Source organism: Triticum aestivum, chromosome 2A (genome assembly GCF_018294505.1).
Source record: "Triticum aestivum cultivar Chinese Spring chromosome 2A, IWGSC CS RefSeq v2.1, whole genome shotgun sequence".
Lineage (NCBI taxonomy): Eukaryota > Viridiplantae > Streptophyta > Magnoliopsida > Poales > Poaceae > Triticum > Triticum aestivum.
The window spans coordinates 626,386,445-626,408,208 of NC_057797.1; positions in this window are offsets into that span (position 1 = coordinate 626,386,445).

A 21,764-nucleotide genomic window follows, 5' to 3' on the forward strand; every position below is an offset into this window, starting at 1 on the left:
TTCTGGTCGCGAACGTGTACGTACATATATACTGGTGGATGTAGAGGCGCGCACGTGTCGTAGTAGAGGCGCGTACGTGTCGTAGTAGAGGCGTGCACGTAGCATGTACACGTACGTACAGCGGCCAGGGTGCAAGAAAGAAAATATGGCCACGTATGTGTACATACGGGCGGGGTCTCGAACGCCTACTCGCGCATACGTACGACCAGGGCTCATGTACATGGCTGGGTCAGAATGGAGAAACAGCGTCGTCGTCGTGTTCATGGGGAGGCAACAGAATGTGTCGTGTTCATGGGGAGGCAACAGAATGCATCGTGTTCATCGGGAGGCAACGGAACGCGTGGGAGCCAACCGGCTGGGTCGGAACGGAATGCGTGGTCGTGTTCATCGGGAGGGCTTGGATGGAACAGGCAATGGAAACGAGGCCTGGCGTACCGCACAACGAAGGAAATGGACCTCCTACGTTCGGAACGGGGTCTTGTTGATCGGGAGGGGTCTGGCGTACTGCAAAACGGAGGAAACAGACCTCCTACGGTCGAAACGGGGGTCCTGTTGATCGGGAGGGGTGTGGCGTACCGCAAAACGGACGAAAGGACCTCCTACGGTCGAAACGGGGGTCCGTTGATCGGGACAGGTGTGGCTTACCGCAAAACGGACGAAACGGACCTCCGACGGTCGAAACAGGGGTCCTGTTCATCGGGAGAGGTGTGGCGTACCGCAAAACGGGACTCCACGGGATACGGCTCATCTCAACCATCGACCTCCTCCAGCCTCCACGGGATACCGTCGACCTCCTCCAGCCTCCACGGGCTCCTGTTCATCCAGCCTCCACCGCGCGCTACTCCACCGGCTACTGTTCAACCACCCCTCCATGGGCACCCCTCCACCGTCTACTATTCATCCAGCCCTCCACACCACGGGGTCCTGTTCAACCACCCTTCCACCATCTACTGTTCATCCAGCCCTCCACCACACCCCGGGGTCCTGTTCATCCAGAGGCAACGCCACCGCTCATTGTTCATCCAACCCCCCCCCCTACAACGCTCACTGTTCATCCAATCGATCGGCTTCAGTTAGCAGCAGTAGCGAAGGAATCGCTCGATCGGGTTCAGTTAACAGCCATCGATCGATCGCTCGGGTTCAGTAATGCGTAGCCTGCAGTGCAATCTCTCGGGTTCAGTTAGAGCCCAACGCCTCGCTCGGGTTTAGTTAGAGCCAACGCCTCGCACACATGCGCGTACATGTACGAGAGAAACGAGCATCCCTCGGCCCCCGACCTCCCACAGTAACCGGGAACTCCCAGAAATTTTCCTCCCCCTCGCTTCTACCATGGTTTTTTTCCGTCATGGACGGCCCAAAGAATGTCATGCAGCTGCGTCTCCGGCCCGCCCAGGACGAAAAGCCCATTTTCTGTCATGATTTTTTGTCATAGAAGTAGGAGCCCACCACAACTATGATGATACCGGGTTTTGTCACAATTATCGTCATAGAAGTGTCATATGTATGACAGAAAAAAAATTGTTCAGCCCAAAATGTCACGGATGTGTCTTTTTTTTTGTAGTGTTGGGGGGGGGGGAAGAGGTGAAGGAGAAGAAGGACAGGGGGCGCCTCCCCCCTCTCCTTGTCCTATTCGGACTAGGGGAGGGGCGCGCGGCCCTTGCCCTCGCCGCCTCTCCTCTCTTCCACTAAGGCCCACTATGGCCCATTAACTTCCCGGGGGGTTCCGGTAACCTCCCGGTACTCCGGTAAAATCCCGATTTCACCCGAAACACTTCCGATATCCAAACATAGGCTTCCAATATATCAATCTTCATGTCTCGACCATTTCAAGACTCCTCGTCATGTCCGTGATCACATCCGGGACTCCGAACAACCTTCGGTACATCAAAACATATAAACTCTTAATATAACTGTCATCGAAACGGTAAGCGTGCAGACCCTACGGGTTCGAGAACTATGTAGACATGACCGAGACACGTCTCCGGTCAATAACCAATAGCGGAACCTGGATGCTCATATTGGCTCCCACATATTCTACGAAGATCTTTATCGGTCAGACCGCATAACAACATACGTTGTTCCCTTTGTCATCGGTATGTTACTTGCCCGAGATTTGATCGTCGGTATCTCAATACCTAGTTCAATCTCATTGTCGGCAAGTCTCTTTACTCGTTCCGTAATACATCATCCTGCAACTAACTCATTAGTTGCAATGCTTGCAAGGTTTAAGTGATGTGCATTACCGAGAGGGCCCAGAGATACCTCTCCGGCAATCGGAGTGACAAATCCTAATCTCGAAATACGCCAACCCAGCAAGTACCTTTGGAGACACCTGTAGAGTACCTTTATAATCACCCAGTTACGTTGTGACGTTTGGTAGCACACAAAGTGTTCCTCCGATAAATAGGAGTTGCATAATCTCATAGTCATAGGAACATGTATAAGTCATGAAGAAAGTAATAGCAACATACTAAACGATCGAGTGCTAAGCTAACGGAATGTGTCAAGTCAATCACATCATTCTCCTAATGATGTGATCCCGTTAATCAAATGACAACCCATGTCAATGGCTAGGAAACTTAACCATCTTTGATCAACGAGCTAGTCAAGTAGAGGCATACTAGTGACACTATGTTTGTCTATGTATTCACACATGTATTATGTTTCCGGTTAATACAATTCTAGCATGAATAATAAACATTTATCATGATATAAGGAAATAAATAATAACTTTATTATTGCCTCTAGGGCATATTTCCTTCAGCTATACCAAGAAAATTAGCTATGCGGGTAGCATAAATTCCACCAAAGAAATCTCCATTAAATCTATTAAGATGCAACCTACGTGCAATAATGGCTCCCAAATTATAAGATTTGTTTCCTAACACAGCACTCCTAAGAATACTAAGGTCAGGAACACACATATGACATGCTTCATCTTTACCATTTATGCATCTACCTATGAAGAGAGCAAAATAATATATAGCAGGAAAATGAATGCTCCCTATGGTAGCTTGTGTTATATCTCTGGATTTCCCCACAGTTATACTAGCAAGAAAATCTCTAAATTCGGATTTGCGAGGTTCCCTGATACTACCCCATTGTGTAAGTTTGCAAGCTGTGGTAAAATCCTCTAAGTCCATAGTGTAAGAATTTTCATAAAGATCAAACAGGACAGTTGGAGAATTACGTGAAGATGAAAATTCAAACCTCCTCACAAAGGAACTAGTGAGATAGTGATACTGGCTGCACTTCTCTTCCTCGAAGCTCACAAGATCAGCGTTACGCAAATATGCGTTAAATTCTTCCTTAATTCCTGCTCGATTCATAAAGTTCTCAGAAGGCCATTCACAAGGACGCACTGGAGCGTCTCTTGGTGGTTCTTCATCAGCATCACGCATTGCAAGCCTGGGTCCTTGCTTCCTTGAAGAACCACCTTGGAACATTTTCCTAAGCATATTTCTTCCTCTGAAAAATTCTGAAATTTTTTAGTAACTTCAAAATAAAAGTAAACCAAACTCAATAATATTGATGGCAACTACTCCTACAAGTGCCTAGAGCCTATGTCATGCATCAAAACTACTTGGAACCATATAAATTTGACATGCAAGCTCAAGAACATGGTCACCTAGGCAGCACAAATTTGCAATGAATAAAGCACTAGAACAAAAACTAATTGGACCAATGGAGGAGTCACATACCAAAGAACAATCTACCCAAGCAGTTTTGTGAGAGGTGCTTTGAGCAAGGAGATCGAAAATGACAGCAAAACGAGCTTGGACTCGGGTTTGAGCTGGATATTCGTGTTTGTGGGAGGAAGGAGTGTGTGGGTGAAAGGATAAGTGGAGGATTGCCACCATGGGCCCACGAGGCAGGGGGTGCGCCCAGGGGGTAGGGCGCGCCCCTGACCCTCGTGGCCACATGCCAGCTCCTCCTGATGTGTTCTCAGTGCCAAATATTCTCAAATATTCCAGAAAAAATCATATTTAAATTTCAGGGCATTTGCAGAACTTCTATTTTCAGGGTTTTTTATATTGCAAGGATAATTCAGATAACAGACGGAAAATACTTATTTTTATTTTATTTAATATAAATAACAGAAAGTAAAAGTGGGGTACAGAAGGTTGTGCCAGCTCCTCCTTCTAGTTTCATCCATCTCATGCTCATCAAAAGGAATCCACTAACAAGGTTGATCAAGTCTTGTTAAAGAGCTCATTCCGAATAACATGGAACCGGAGAAATTTCGAATAACACTATATTACCTCAACGGGGATATGCACATCCCCGATAATAAGAACATCATATTTCTTCTTGACGGTAGGAAGAGGAAAATCAAAACCTCCAAATATAATCGATGGAATTTTTCCAATAGAATTGATACTGTGGACTTGAGGTTGTTTCCTCGGAAAGTGTACCATAGGCTCATTACCATTAACATGAAAAGTGACATTGCCTTTAGTGCAATCAATAACAGCCCCTGCAGTATTCAAAAAGGGTCTTCCAAGAATAATAGACATACTATCATCCTCGGGAATATCAAGAATAACAAAGTCCGTTAAAATAGTAACGTTTGCAACTACAACAGGCACATCCTCACAAATACCGACAGATATAGCAGTTGATTTATCAGCCATTTGCAAAGATATTTCAGTAGGTGTCAACTTATTCAAATCAAGTCTACGATATAAAGAGAGAGGCATAACACTAACACCTGCTCCAAGATCACATAAAGAAGTTTTAACATAGTTTCTTTTAATAGAGCATGGTATAGTGGGTACTCCTGGATCTCCATGTTTCTTTGGTATTCCACCCTTAAAAGTATAATTAGCAAGCATGGTGGAAATTTTAGCTTCCGGTATCTTTCTTTTATTTGTAACAATATCTTTCATATACTTAGCATAAGGATTCATTTTGAGCATATCAGTTAATCGCATACGCAAAAAGTAGGTCTAATCATTTCAGCAAAGCGCTCAAAATCCTCATCATCCTTTTTCTTGGATAATTTGGGAGGAAAAGGCATGGGTTTCTGAACCCATGGTTCTCTTTCTTTACCATGTTTCCTAGCAACAAAGTCTTTCTTATCATAACGTTGATTCTTTGATTATGGGTTATCAAGATCAACAGCAGGTTCAATTTCTATATCATTATCATTACTAGGTTGAGCATCATCATAAGCATTATCATTAACATTATTACTAGTTTCAGGTTCATCACTAGATTGTGTTTCAGCATCAGAAATAGAAATATCATTTGGATTCTCAGGTGTTTCAGTAATAGGTTCACTAGAAGCATGCAAAGTCCTATCATTTTTCTTTTTCTTCCTTTTAGAAGGACTAGGTGCATCCACATTATTTCTCTGAGAGTCTTGCTCAATTCTCTTAGGGTGGCCTTCAGGATAGAAAGGTTCCTGAGTCATTCTACCAGTTCTAGTAGCCACTCTAACAGCATTATCATTATTCTTACTATTCAATTCATTGAGAAAATCATTTTGAGCTTTAAGTACTTGTTCTACTTGAGTGGTAACCATAGAAGCGTGTTTACTAATAAGTTTAAGTTCACCTTTAACATTAGCCATATAATCACCCAAGTGTTCAAGCATATTTGAATTGTATTTCAATTGTCTACCAAAATAAGCATTAAAGTCTTCTTGCTTAGCCATAAATTTATCAAGCTCATCTAAGCATGGGCTAGCAAATTTAGTAAATGGGATTTCAACTTTATCATATCTATAGAGAGAATTTACCTTTACTACCTGTGTCAGGTTATGAAGACCATGAGTTTCTTTAATAGGTGATAGATCAAGATCATAAGTTTCTTCGACAGGAGGTAAATTAAGACCATGTATTTCTTCAATAGGAGGTAAATTCTTAACATCTTCAGCTTTAATACCTTTTTCTTTCATAGATTTCTTTGCCTCTTGCATATCTTCAGGACCGAGAAATAGAATACCTCTCTTCTTCGGAGTTGCTTTAGGAATAGGCTCAGGAACTGGCTCAGGAGGTGTCCAATTATTTTCATTTGTCAGCATATTATTCAATAGAATTTCAGCTTCATCAGGCGTTCTTTCCCTGAAAATAGAACCAGGACAACTATCCAGGTAATCTCTAGAGGCATCGGTTAGTCCATTATAAAAGATATCATGTATTTCATTTTTCTTAAGAGGATGATCAGGCAAAGCATTAAGTAACTTGAGAAGCCTCCCCCAATATTGCGGGAGACTCTCTTCTTCAATTTGCACAAAATTATATATATCCCTTAAAGCAGCTTGTTTCTTATGAGCAGGGAAATATTTAGCACAGAAGTAATCAATCATATCCTGGGGACTACGCACATGCTACCTCTTCAGCACTGCGTTGGTTTTCCCCGAAGAGGAAGGGATGATGCAGCAAAGTAGCATAAGTATTTCCCTCGGTTTTTGAGAACCAAGGTATCAATCCAGTACGAGGCTACGCGCGAGTCCCTCGCACCTGCACAAAACAAATAAATCCTCGCAACCAATGCGATAAGGGGTTGTCAATCCCTACACGGCCACTTACGAGAGTGAGATCTGATAGATATGATAAGATAATATTTTTGGTATTTTTGTGATAAAGATGCAAAGTAAAATAAAAGCAAAGTAAAAAAGCAAAGGAAATAACTAAGTATTGGGAGATTAATATGATGAAGATAGACCCGGGGGCCATAGGTTTCACTAGTGGCTTCTCTCGAGAGCATAATTATTCTACGGTGGGTGAACAAATTACTATTGGGCAATTGACAGAATTGAGCATAGTTATGAGAATATCTAGGTATGATCATGTATATAGGCATCACGTCCGAGACAAGTAGACCGACTCCTGCCTGCATCTACTACTATTACTCCACTCATCGACCGCTATCCAGCATGCATCTAGAGTATTAAGTTAATGAAAACAGAGTAACGCCTTAAGCAAGATGACATGATGTAGAGGGATAAACTCATGCAATATGATGAAAACCCCATCTTGTTATCCTTGATGGCAACAATACAATACGTGCCTTGCTACCCCTACTGTCATTGGGAAAGGACACCGCAAGATTGAACCCAAAGCTAAGCACTTCTCCCATTGCAAGAAAGATCAATCTAGTAGGCCAAACCAAACAGATAATTCGAAGAGACTTGCAAAGATAACCAATCATACATAAAAGAATTCAGAGAAGATTCAAATATTGTTCATAGATAGACTTGATCATAAACCCACAATTCATCGGTCTCAACAAACACACCGCAAAAAGAAGATTACATCTAATAGATCTCCAAAAGAGAGGGGGAGAACATTGTATTGAGATCCAAAAAGAGAGCAGAAGCCATCAAGCTACTAACTATAGACCCGTAGGTCTGAGGTAAACTACTCACACTTCATCGGAGGGGCTATGGTGTTGATGTAGAAGCCCTCCATGATCGATGCCCCCTCCGACGGAGCTCCGGAACAGGCCCCAACATGGGATCTCGTGGATACAGAAAGTTGCGGCGGTGGAATTAGGGTTTTGGCTCCGTATCTGATTGTTTGGGGGTACGTAGGTATATATAGGAGGAAGGAGTACGTCGGTGGAGCAACAGGGGGCCCACGAGGGTGGAGGGCGCGCCTGGGGGGGTAGGCGCGCTCCCTACCTCGTGGCCTCCTCTTTTGTGTCTTGACGTAGGGTCCAAGTCTCCTGGGTCTTGTTCGTTGAGAAAATCACGTTCCCGAAGGTTTCATTCCGTTTGGACTCCGTTTGATATTCCTTTTCTTCGAAACCCTAAAACAGGCAAAAACAGCAATTCTAGGTTGGGCCTCCGGTTAATAGGTTAGTCCAAAAAATAATATAAAATTGGATAATAAAGCCCAATAATGTCCAAAATAGTAGATAATATAGCATGGAGCAATAAAAAGTTATAGATATGTTGGAGACGTATCAAGCATCCCCAAGCTTAATTCCTGCTCGTCCTCGAGTAGGTAAATGATAAAAACAGAATTTTTGATGCGGAGTGCTACTTGGCATAATTTTAATGTAATTATTCTTAATTGTGGTATGAATATTCAGATCCGAAAGATTCAAGACAAAAGTTCATATTGACATAAAAATAATAATACTTCAAGCATACTAACAAAGCAATTATGTCTTCTCAAAATAACATGGCCAAAGAAAGTTCATCCCTACAAAATCATATAGTTTAGTCATGCTCCATTTTCATCACACAAGAATGCTCTCATCATGCACAACCCCGATGACAAGCCAAGCAATTGTTTCATACTTTAGTAATCTCAAACCTATAAGCTTTCGCGCAATATATGAGCGCGAGCCATGGACATAGCACTATGGGTGGAATGGAATATAATGAGGGGGGTTATATGGAGAAGACAAAAAGGAGAAAGTATCACATCAACGAGGCTAATCAATGGGCTATGGAGATGCCCACCGATTGATGTTAATGCAAGGAGTAGGGATTGCCATGCAACGGATGCACTAGAGCTATAAATGTATGAAAGCTCAACAAAAGAAACTAAGTGGGTGTGCATCCAACTTGCTTGCTCACGAAGACCTAGGGCACTTGAGGAGGCCCATTGTTGGAATATACAAGCCAAGTTCTATAATGAAAATTCCCACTAGTATATGAAAGTGACAAAACAAGAGACTCTCTATCATGAAGATTACGGTGCTACTTTGAAACACAAGTGTGGAAAAGGATAGTAACATTGTCCCTTCTCTCTTTTTTCTCTCATTTTTTTTATTTGGCCTTTATCTTTTTTTATATGGCCTTTCTTTCTATTTTTTTATAATTCCTCACTTGGGACAATGCTCTAGAAAATGATGATCATCACACTTCTATTTATTTACAACTCAATGATTACAACTTGATACTAGAACAAAAGATGACTCTATATGAATGCCTCCGGCGGTGTACTGGGATATGCAATGGACCAAGAGTGACATGTATGAAAGAATTATGAATGGTGGCTTTGCCACAAATACTATGTCAACTACATGATCATGCTAAGCAATATGACAATAATGAATGTGTCATGATAAACGGAATGGTGGAGAGTTGCATGGCAATATATCCCAGAATGGCTATGGAAATGCCATAATAGGTAGGTATGGTGGCTGTTTTGAGGAAGATATAAGGAGGTTTATGTGTGAAAGAGCGTATCATATCACGGGGTTTGGATGCACCGGCGAAGTTTGCGCCAACTCTCAATGTGAGAAAGGGCAATGCACGGTACCGAAGAGGCTAGCAAGGATGGAAGGGTGAGAGTGCGTATAATCCATGGACTCAACATTAGTCATAAAGAACTCACATACTTATTGCAAAAATCTACAAGTCATCAAAAACCTCGGCACTACGCGCATGCTCCTAGGGGGATAGATTGGTAGGAAAAGACCATCGCTCGTCCCCGACCGCCACTCATAAGGAGGACAATCAAATAACACCTCATGTTTCAAATTTGTTACATAACGTTTACCATACGTGCATGCTACAGGACTTGCAAACTTCAACACAAGAATTTCTCAATTTCGCAACTACTCAACTAGCACGACTTTGATATTATTACTTCCATATCCCAAAACAATCATCAAGCATCAAAACTTCTCTTAGTATTCAAAACACTCATAAGAAAATTTTACTAATCTTGAATACCTAGCATATTAGGATTTTAAGCAAATTACCATGCTATTTAAGACTCTCAAAATAATCTAAGCGAAGCATGAGAGATCAATAGTTTCTATAAAACAAATCCACCACCGTGCTCTAAAAGATATAAGTGAAGTACTAGAGCAAAACTATATAACTCAAAAGATATAAGCGAAGCACATAGAGTATTCTAAAAAATTCCAAATCATGTATGGCTCTCTCAAAAGGTGTGTACAGCAAGGATGATTGTGGTAAAATAAAAATTAAAGACTCAAATCATACAAGACGCTCCAAGCAAAACACATATCATGTGGTGAATAAAAATATAGCTCCAAGTAAAGTTACCGATAGAAGTAGACGAAAGAGGGGATGCCTTCCGGGGCATCCCCAAGCTTTGGCTTTTAGGTGTCCTTAGATTATCTTGGGGGTGCCATGGGCATCCCCAATCTTAGGCTCTTGCCACTCCTTGTTCCATAATCCATCAAATCTTTACCCCAAAACTTGAAAACTTCACAACACAAAACTCAAAGTAGAAAATCTCGTGAGCTCCGTTAGCGAAAGAAAACAAAAGACCACTTCAAGGTACTGTAATGAACTCATTCTTTATTTATATTGGTGTTAAACCTACTGTATTCCAATTTCTCTATGGTTTATAAACTATTTTACTAGCCATAGATTCATCAAAATAAGCAAACAACACACGAAAAACAGAATCTGTCAAAAACAGAACAGTCTGTAGTAATCTGTAGCTAGCGCAAGATCTGGAACCCCAAAAATTCTAAAATAAATTGCTGGAAGTGAGGAATTTATCTATTAATCATCTTAAAAAATAATTAACTAAATAACACTTTCCAAATAAAAATTGCAGCAGTTCTCGTGAGCGCTAAAGTTTCTGTTTTTTACAGCAAGTGTAACAAGACTTTCCCCAAGTCTTCCCAACGGTTCTACTTGGCACAAACACTAATTAAACACACAAAAACACAACCTAAACAGAGGCTAGATAAATTATTTATTACTAAACAGGAGCAAAAAAGCAAGGAATAAAAATAAAATTGGGTTGCCTCCCAACAAGCGCCATCGTTTAACGCCCCTAGCTAGGCATAACAAGCAAGGATAGATCTAGGTATTGCCATCTTTAGTTTTCAACTTTTTAGCGGAATCAAGCTCGAATCCAGGAGGTTCTTTATGTTTCCCTTCATATTCTGAAATTTTTAGATCTAACGAATCCAACCGCTTATTACAAAGGGTAATCAACATATTCATGCGGTGAATATTTCCACTAATGTTCTTAAGAGGTTCAAGAGACTTCTGTAAAATTTTAGTAACTTCACAAATTTTTTCAAAAACTTGCGTCTCTTCGTCAGTAGGATGAGATCCATTTTGTTGAGGTAGTTTTCCCACTATACCTTCTATAATTTCAAGCGCAATATGGGGATCGATTTCAATAAAATTACCTTTGGCAACACAATCCAAGAGTTGTCTATGAGACATATTTAATCCAACATAAAAATTGCGAAGCAAAATTCTCAGGTTTATTTCAGAGGTACAATTACGATAAGACTCCATTATTCTTAGCCAGGCATGCATCTTTTAAGTTTTCTCCTAGTCTTTGTTTGAAGTGAAAGATTTCAAACTCACGGGACAACGGAGAAGATAAGGGACTAGCCATAACGACAAGCAAATGAACTAATGCACAAGCAAACAAAAAGCAAGCGGGCAAAAAGAGGCAAACAAAGAAAGAGAGGGAGGATAGAGAGAGAGGGCGAACAAAACGGCAAGGGTGAAGTGGGGGAGAGGAAAACGAGAGGCAAATGGCATATAATGTAATGCGGGAGATAAGGGTATGTGATGGGTACTTGGTATATTGACTTTTGCGTAGACCTCCCCGGCAATGGCACAACAAATCCTTCTTGCTACCTCTTGAGCACTGCGTGGTTTTCCCCGAAGAGGAAGGGATGATGCAGCAAAGTAGCGTAAGTATTTCCCTCGGTTTTTGAGAACCAAGGTATCAATCCAGTAGGAGGCTACGCGCGAGTCCCTAGAACCTTCACAAAACAAATAAATCCTTGCAACCAATGCGATAAGGGGTTGTCAATACCTACACGGCCACTTACGAGAGTGAGATCTGATAGATATGATAAGATAATATTTTTGGTGTTTTTGTGATAAAGATGCAAAGTAAAATAAAAGAAAATTAAAAGGCAAAGAAATAACTAAGTATTGGGAGATTAATATGATGAAGATAGACCCGGGGGCCATAGGTTTCACTAGTGGCTTCTCTCGAGAGCATAAGTATTCTACGGTGGGTGAACAAATTACTGTTGAGCAATTGACAGAATTGAGCATAGTTATGAGAACATCTAGGTATGATCATGTATATAGGCATCACGTCCGAGACAAGTAGACCGACTCCTGCCTGCGTCTACTGCTATTACTCCACTCATCGACCGCTATCCAACATGCATCTAGAGTATTAAGTTAATGAAAACAGAGTAATGCCTTAAGCAAGATGACATGATGTAGAGGGATAAACTCATGCAATATGACGAAAACCCCATCTTGTTATCCTCGATGGCAACAATACAATATGTGCCTTGCTGCCCCTACTGTCACTGGGAAAGGACACTGCAAGATTGAACCCAAAGCTAAGCACTTCTCCCATTGCAAGAAAGACCAATCTAGTAGGCCAAACCAAACTGATAATTCGAAGAGACTTGCAAAGATAGGCAATCATACATAAAAGAATTCAGAGAAGATTCAAATATTGTTCATAGATAGACTTGGTCATAAACCCACAATTCATCGATCTCAACAAACACACCTCAAAAAGAAGATTACATCAAATAGATCTCCACAAGAGAGGGGGGGAACATTGTATTGAGATCCAAAAAGAGAGAACAAGCCATCAAGCTACTAACTATGGACCCGTAGGTCTGAGGTAAACTACTCACACTTCATCGAAGGGGCTATGGTGTTGATGTAGAAGCCCTCCGTGATCGATGCCCCCTTCTGCGGAGCTCCGAAATAGGTCCCAAGATGGGATCTCGTGGATACAGAAAGTTGCAGCGGTGGAATTAGGGTTTTGGCTCCGTATCTGATCGTTTTGGGGGTACGTAGGTATATATAGAAGGAAGGAGTACGTCGGTGGAGCAATAGGGGGCCCACGAGGGTGGAGGGCGCGCCTGGGGGGAGGCGCGCTCCCTACCTCGTGGCCTCCTCTTTTGTGTCTTGATGTAGGGTCCAAGTCTCCTGGGTCTTGTTTGTTGAGAAAATCACGTTCCCGAAGGTTTCATTCCGTTTGGACTCCGTTTGATATTCCTTTTCTTCGAAACCCTAAAACAGGCAAAAAAAACAGCAATTCTGGGCTAGGCCTCCGGTTAATAGGTTAGTCCCAAAAATAATATAAAAGTGGATAATAAAGCCCAATAATGTCCAAAACAGTAGATAATATAGCATGGAGCAATCAAAAATTATAGATACGTTGGAGACGTATCAGCACACAACCAAGATCAAGAGAATTAAACCATATCTTAGCATCACCCTTTAATGAGAACGGAAATATTTTAAGGATATAAAAGTAATGAGTTCTCTCATCATTAGTGAACAGGGTAGCTATATCATTTAATTTAGGAAGATGTGCCACAACAGTTTCAGATTCATGGCCGTGAAAAGGATCAGATTCAACCAAAGTAATTATATCAGGATCAACAGAGAATTCATAATCCTTATCAGTAACACAGATAGGTGAAGTAGCAAAAGCAGGGTCAGGTTTCATTCTAGCATTTAGAGATTGCTGCTTCCATTTAGCTAATAACCTCTTGAGTTCATATCTATCTTTGCAAGCTAAAATAGCTAAAGAAGCTTCTTTATCAAAAACATAACCCTTAGGAATAACAGGCAAGTCTTCATCATCACTTTCATCAGTATTATCAGATTCAATATTTTCACTCTGTCTAACCCTAGCAAGTTGTTCATCAATAAATTCACTAAGGGGCATAGTAGTATCAGGCATAGAAGCAGTTTCATCATAAGTATCATGCATAGCAGAAGTGGCATCATCAATAACATGCGACATATCAGAACGAATAGGAGAAGCAGGTGTAGGTGTTGCAAACTTACTCATAACAGAAGGTGAATCAAGTGCAGAGCTAGATGACAGTTCCTTACCTCCCCTCATAGTTGAGCGATAGATCTTGGTTTTTGGATCTCTCAAGTTCTTCATAATGATAAGCAGATATATATCCCAAGTGACTCAAAGAATAGATCTATGCTCTCCGGCAACGGCGCCAGAAATTAGTCTTGATAACCCACAAGTATAGGGGATCGCAACAGTTTTTGAGGGTAGAGTATTCAACCCAAATTTATTGATTCGACACAAGGGGAGCCAAAGAATATTCTCAAGTATTAGCAGCTGAGTTGTCAATTCAACCACACCTGGAAACCTAATATCTGCAGCAAAGTATTTAGTAGCAAAGTAATATGATAGTAATGGTAACAGTGGCAAAAGTAACGGTAGCAGTTTTGGTTTTATAGCGATTGCAACAGTAGCAATGGAAAAGTAAATAAGCAAAGAACAATATATGGAAAGCTCGTAGGCAATGGATCAGTGATGGAGAATTATGCCGGATGCGGTTCATCATGTAACAGTCATATCCTAGGGTGACACAGAACTAGCTCTAGTTCATTGATGTAATGTAGGCATGTATTCCGAATATAGTCATACGTGCTTATGGGAAAGAACTTACATGACATCTTTTGTCCTACCCTCCCGTGGCAGCGGGGTCCTTACGGAAACTAAGGGATATTAAGGCCTCCTTTTAATAGAGTACCAAAACAAAGCATTAACACATAGTGAATACATGAACTCCTCAAACTACGGTCATCACCGGTAAGTATCCCGATTATTGTCACTTCGGGGTTAACGGATCATAAAACATAATAGGTGACTATAGACTTGCAAGATAGGATCAAGAATTCTCATATATTGATGAAAACATAATAGGTTCAGATCTGACATCATGGCACTCGGGCCCTAGTGACAAGCATTAAGCATAGCAAAGTCATAGCAACATCAATCTCAGAACATAGTGGATACTAGGGATCAAACCCTAACAAAACTAACTCAATTACATGATAGATCTCATCCAACCCATCACCGTCCAGCAAGCCTATGATGGAATTACTCATGCACGGCGGTGAGCATCATGAAATTGGTGATGGAGGATGGTTGATGATGAGGATGGCGACGGATTCCCCTCTTCGGAGCCCCGAGCGGACTCCAGATCAGCCCTCCCGAGATGTTTTAGGGCTTGGCAGCGGCTCTGTATCGTAAAACGCGATGATTTTTTTCTCCCGAAAGCAAATATATAGAGTTGGTCTTGAGGTCGGAGGAGCTCCAGGGGGCCCACGAGGTAGGGGGCATGCCCTAGGGGGGCAGGCGCGCCCCCACCCTCGTGGACAGGTGGTGGCCCCCCTGGTCTTCATCTTTTGCAGGTATTTTCTATATTTTCCGAATAGATGTTCCGTGAAGTTTCAGGTCATTCCGAGAACTTTTGTTTCTGCACATAAATAACACCATGGTAATTCTGCTGAAAACAGCGTCAGTCCAGGTTAGTTCCATTCAAATCATGCAAGTTAGAGTCCAAAACAAGGGCAAAAGTGTTTGGAAAAGTAGATACAATGGAGACATATTACCTTGCAATGCCGAAGACAATCTACGTGCCGGACACCTCGTCATTGAAGCCTGGTTCAGGGGCTACTAAGGGAGTCCTGGACTACGGGGTCCTCGGGCGTCCGACCTATTAGACATGGGCTGGACTAATGGGCTGAGAAGATACAAGACCGAAGACTCTCTCCCGTGTCCGGATGGGACTCTCCTTGACGTGGAAGGCAAGCCTGGCGATCAAATATGAAGATTCCTTTCTCTGTAACCGACCTTGTACACCCTAGTCCCCTCCGGTGTCTATATAAACTGGAGGGCTTAGTCCGGATGGAGAGATAGATAATCATATTCAGACAAGCTAGACTTTTAGGGTTTAGCCATTACGATCTCGTGGTAGATCAACTCTTGTAATACTCATATTCATCAAGATCAATCAAGCAGGAAGTAGGCTATTACCTCCATAGAGAGGGCCCGAACCTGGGTAAACATTGTGTCCCCTGTCTCCTGTTACCATCGACCTTACATGCCTAGTTCGAGACCCCCTACCCGAGATCCGCCGGTTTTGACACCGACAATCACATCCGTTTCAAGTAGACTGAAATGATTCTGCATCTACTACTATTACTCCACACATCAACCGCTATCCAGCATGCATCTAGAGTATTAAGTTCATAAGAACAGAATAACGCATTAGGCAAGATGACATGATGTAGAGGGATAAAATCAAGCAATATAATATAAACCCCATCTTTTTATTCTTGATGGCAACAACACAATACGTGTCGGTTCCCTTTCTGTCACTGGGATCGAGCACCGCAAGATTGAACCCAAAGCTAAGCACTTATCCCATTGCAAGAAAGATCAATCTAGTAGGCCAAACTAAACCGGTAATTCGAAGAGACTTGCAAAGATATCAAATCATGCATATAAGAATTATGAGAAGAATCAAACATTGTTCATATATAATCTTGATCATAAACCCACAATTCATCGGATCTCGGCAAACACACCGCAAAAAGTATTGCATCGAATAGGTCTCCAAGAACATCAAGGAGAACTTTGTATTGAGAACCAAAGAGAGAGAGAAGAAGCCATCTAGCTAATAACTATGGACCTGAAGGTCTGTGCTAAACTACTCACACATCATCGGAGAGGCTATGGTGTTGATGTAGAATCCCTCCGTGATCGAATCCCCCTCCGGCAGATCGCCGGAAAAGTCCCCAAGACGGGATCTCACGGGTACAGAAGGTTGCAGCAGTGGAAAAGTGGTTTCATGGCTCCTCTGGATGTTTTCAAGGGTATAAGAGTATATATAGGCGAACAAAGTAGGTCGGTGGATCTACAAGGGGCCCACGAGGGTGGGGGCGCGCCTACCCACCCTGGGCGCACCCTCCTGCCTCGTGGCTGCCTCATTGCGTCTCTGACTTCCACTCCAAGTCTCCTCGATTGCATTTGTTCCAAGAAATATCCTCGCGAAGGTTTAGTTCCGTTTGGATTCCGTTTGATATTCCTTTTCTGCGAAACACTGAAATAGGCTAAAAACAGCAATTTGCATTAGGCCTTCGGTTAATAGGTTAGTCCCAAAAATAATATAAAAGAGTATATTAAAGCCCATTAAACATCCAAAACAGATAATATAATAGCATGGAATAATCAAAAATTATAGATACGTTGGAGATGTATCATTGGCATAGATCGAGATTAGGATTTGTCACTCCGGTTGTCGGAGAGGTATCTCTGGGCCCTCTCGGTAATGCACATCACTATAAGCCTTGCAAGCAATGTGACTAATGAGTTAGTTACGGGATGATGCATTACGGAACAAGTAAAGAGACTTGCCGGTAATGGATTGAACTAGGTATGATGATACCGACGATCGAATCTCTGGCAAGTAACATACCGATGACAAAGGGAACAACCTATGTTGTTATGCGGTTTGACCGACAAAGATCTTCATAGAATATGTAGGAACCAATATGAGCATCCAGGTTCTGCTATTGGTTATTGACCGGAGATGAGTCTCGGTCATGTCTACATAGTTCTTGAACCCGTAGGGTCCGCACGCTTAACATTCGATGACGATCGGTATTATGAGTTTATGTGTTTTGATCTACCGAAGGTAGTTTGGAGTCCCGGATGTGATCACGGACTTGACGAGGAGTCTCGAAATGGTCGAGACATGAAGATTGATATATTGGAAGGTTATGTTTGGACCCAGGAATGGTTTCGGATGAGTTCGGGCATATACCGGAGTACCGAGGAATTACCGGAACCCCCCGGGGAGTTAATGGGCCTTAATGGGCCATGGTGGGAGAGAGGAGGAGGCCGCCAAGTAGGAGGCGCACGCCCACCAAGCCCAATCTGAATTGGGAGGGGGCCGGCCCCCTTTCCTTTCCTCTCTCTCTCCCTCTTCCTTTTTCTCCTACTCCAACTAGGGAAGGGGGGAACCTACTCCTACTGGGAGTAGGAATCCCCCCCTTGGGCGCGCCATAGAGAGGCCGGCCCTCCCCTCCTCCACTCCTTTATATATGGGGGAGGGGGCACCCCAAAGACACACAAGTTGATTCTTAGCCGTGTGCGGTGCCCCCCTCCACATATATCCACCTCGGTCATATCATCGTAGTGCTTAGGCGAAGCCCTGCGCCGGTAACTTTATCGTCACTGTAAACACACCGTCGTGCTAACGAAACTCTCCATCGGCCTCAACTGGATCTAGAGTACAAGGGACGTCACCGAGATGAACATGTGCAGATCGCCGAGGTGTCGTGCGTTTGGTACTTGGATCGGTTGGATCGCGAAGACATTCGACTACATCAACCGCATTACTAAACGCTTCCGCTTTCGGTCTACGAGTGTACGCAGACACACTCTTCCCCTCTTGTTGCTATGCATCTCCTAGATAGATCTTGCATGATCGTAGGAATTTTTTTGAAATACTGTGTTCCCCAATGGTGGCATCAGAGCCAGGTCTATGCGTAGATGTTATATGCACGAGTAGAACACAAAGGAGTTGTGGGCGTGGGTATATACATATTTCTTGCCATCGCTAGTTGTTTCTTGATTCGGCGGTATTGTTGGATGAAACGGCCCGGACCGACATTACATGACCGCGTTCATGAGATTGGTTCTACCGACGTGCTTTGCACACAGGTGGCTGGCGGGTGTCAGTTTCTCCAACTTTAGTAGAACTGGATTCAATGAACAGGGTTCTTTCTGAAGATCAAAAAGCAATCACTATACCGCATTGTGGTTTTTGATGCGTAGGTAAGAACGGTTCTTGCTAAGCCCGTAGTAGCCATGTAAAACTTGCAACAACAAAGTAGAGGACGTCTAACTTGTTTTTGCAGGGCATGTTGTGATGTGATATGGTCAAGGCATGATTATATAAATTGTTGTCTGAGATGATCATGTTTTGTAACACAGTTATCGGCAACTGGCATAAACCATATGGTTGTCGCTTTATTGTATGAAATGCAATCGCCATGTAATTTCTTTGCTTTATCACTAAGCGGTAGCAATAGTCGTAGAAGCAATAGTTAGCGAGACTACAATGATGCTACGTTGGGGATCAAGATGTCAAGCCGGTGACGATGGTGATCATGACGGTGCTTTGGAGATGGAGATCAAAGGCACAAGATGATGATGGCCATATCATATCACTTATATTGATTGCATGTGATGTTTATCCTTTATGCATCTTATTTTGCTTAGTACGGTGGTAGCATTATAAGATGATCTCTCACTAAATTTCAAGGTATAAGTGTTCTCCCTGAGTATGCACCATTGCTACAGTTCTTCGTGCTGAGACAGCACATGATGATCGGGTGTGATGAGCTCTACGTTCACATACAACGGGTGCAAGCCAGTTTTGCACAAGCAGAATACTCGGGTTAAACTTGATGAGCCTAGCCTATGCAGATATGGCCTCGGAACACTGAGACCGAAAGGTCGAGCGTGAATCATATAGTAGATATGATCAACATAGTGATGTTCACCATTGAAAACTACTCCATCTCACGTGATGATCGGACATGGTTTAGTTGATATGGATCATGTGACCACTTAGATGATTAGAGGGATGTCTATCTAAGTGGGAGTTCTTAAGTAATATGATTAATTGAACTTTAATTTATCATGAACTTAGTCCTGATAGTTCTTGCATATCTATGATGTAGATCAATAGCTCGCGTATAGCTCCCGTGTTTTATTTTTTGATATGTTCGTAGAGAAAACTATGTTGAAAGATGTTAGTAGCAATGATGCGGACTGGCTCTGTGATCTGAGGATTATCCTCATTGCTGCACAGAAGAATTATGTCCTTGATGCACCGCTAGGTGACGGACCTATTGCAGGAGCAAATGCAGACATTATGAACGTTTGACAAAGCTCAGTATGATGCTACTTAATAGTTCAGTGCACCATGATTTACGGCTTAGAACCGGGACTTCAAAAACATTTTGAACGCCACGGAGCTTATAAGATGTTCTAAGAGTTGAAATTGGTATTTCATACTCATGCCCGTGTCGAGAGGTATGAGACCTCTGACAGTACTTTGTCTACAAGATGGAGGACAATAGCTCAACCTGTGAGCATGTGCTCAGATTGTCTAGGTACTACAATTGCTTGAATCAAGTGGGAGTTAATCTTCCAGATAAGATAGTAATTGACAAATTTCTCTAGTCACTATCACCAAGTTACTAGAACTTAGTGATGAACTATAATATGCAAGGGATGACGAAAGTAATTCTCAAGCTCTTCGCGATGCTGAAATCGGCGAAGGTAGAAATCAGGAAATAGCATCAAGTGTTGATGGTTAACAAGACCACTAGTTTCAAGAAAAGGGCAAAGAGAAAGAAAGAGGAACTTCAAAGAAGAATAACAAGCAAATTGTTGCTCCCATGAAGAAGCCCAAAGCTAGACCCAAGCCTCGAACTAAGTGCTTCTACTGCAAAGGAAATGGTCACTGGAAGTGGAATTACCCTAGATACTTGGCGGATAAGAAGGATGGCAAAGTTAACAAAAGTATATTTGATATACATGTTATTGATGTGTACTTTACTAGTGTTTATAGCAACCCCTCAGTACTTGATACTGGTTTAGTTGCTAAAAGTAGTAACTCAAAACGAGAGTTGCAAAATAAACAGAGACTAGTTAAGGGCGAGGTGATGATGTGTGTTGGAAGCGATTCCAGGGTTGATAAGATCACCATCGCACACTCCCTTTACCTTCGGGATTAGTGTTGAACCTAAAATAAATGTTATTTGGTGTTTGCGTTGAGCATAAGATGATTGGATCATGTTTAATGCAATATGGTTATTCATTTAAGTCAAAGAATAATTGTTATTCTGTTTACATGAATAAAACCTTCTGTGGTCATACACCCAAGGTGGATGGTTTATTGAATCTCGATCATAGTGATACACATATTCTTAATATTGAAGCCAAAACGATGCAAAAGTTAATAATGATAGTGTAACTTATTTGTGGCACTGCCATTTAGGTCATATTGGTGTAAAGCGCATGAAGAAACTCCATGCTGATGGGCTTTTGGAATTACTTGATGTTTGCAAACCATGCCTCATGGGAAAGATGACTAAGACTCCATTCTCCGGAACAATGGACCGAGCAACTGACTTATTGGAAATAATACATACTGATGTGTGCAGTCCAATGAGTGTTGAGGCTCGCGGTGGGTATCGTTATTTTCTGACCTTCACGGATGATTTGAGAAGATATGAGTATATCTACTTAATGAAACATAAGTCTGAAACATTTGAAAAGTTCAAAGAATTTCAGAGTGAAGTGGAAAATCATCGTGACAAGAAAATAAAGTTTCTACGATCTGATCGCAGAGGCGAATATTTGAGTTACGAGTTTGGTCTTCATTTAAACAATGTGGAATAGTTTCACAACTCATGCCACCTGGAACACCAAAGTGTAATGGTGTGTCCAAACATCATGACCGTACTTTATTAGATGTGGTGCGGTCTATGATTTCTCTTACCAATTTACCACTACCATTTTGGGGTTATGCATTAGAGACAGCTGCATTCACATTAAATAGGGCACCATCTAATCCGTTGAGATGACACCGTATGAACTGTGGTTTAGCAAGAAACCTAAGCTGACATTTCTTAAAGTTTGGTATTGCGATGCTTATGTGAAAAAGGTTTCAAACTGATAAACTCGAACCCAAATCAAAGAAGTGTGTCTTCATAGGATACCCAAAAGAAACTATTGGGTACACCTTCTATCATGGATCCGAAGGCTAGATTTTTGTTGCTAAGAATGGATCCTTTCTAGACAAGGAGTTTCTCTCGAAAGAAGTGATTGGGAGGAAAGTAGAACTTGATGAGGTAATTATACCTACTCCCTTATTGGTAAGTAATTCATCATAGAAATCAATTCCAGTGATTCCTACATCGGTAAGTGAGGAAGCTAATGATGATGATCATAAAACTTCTGATC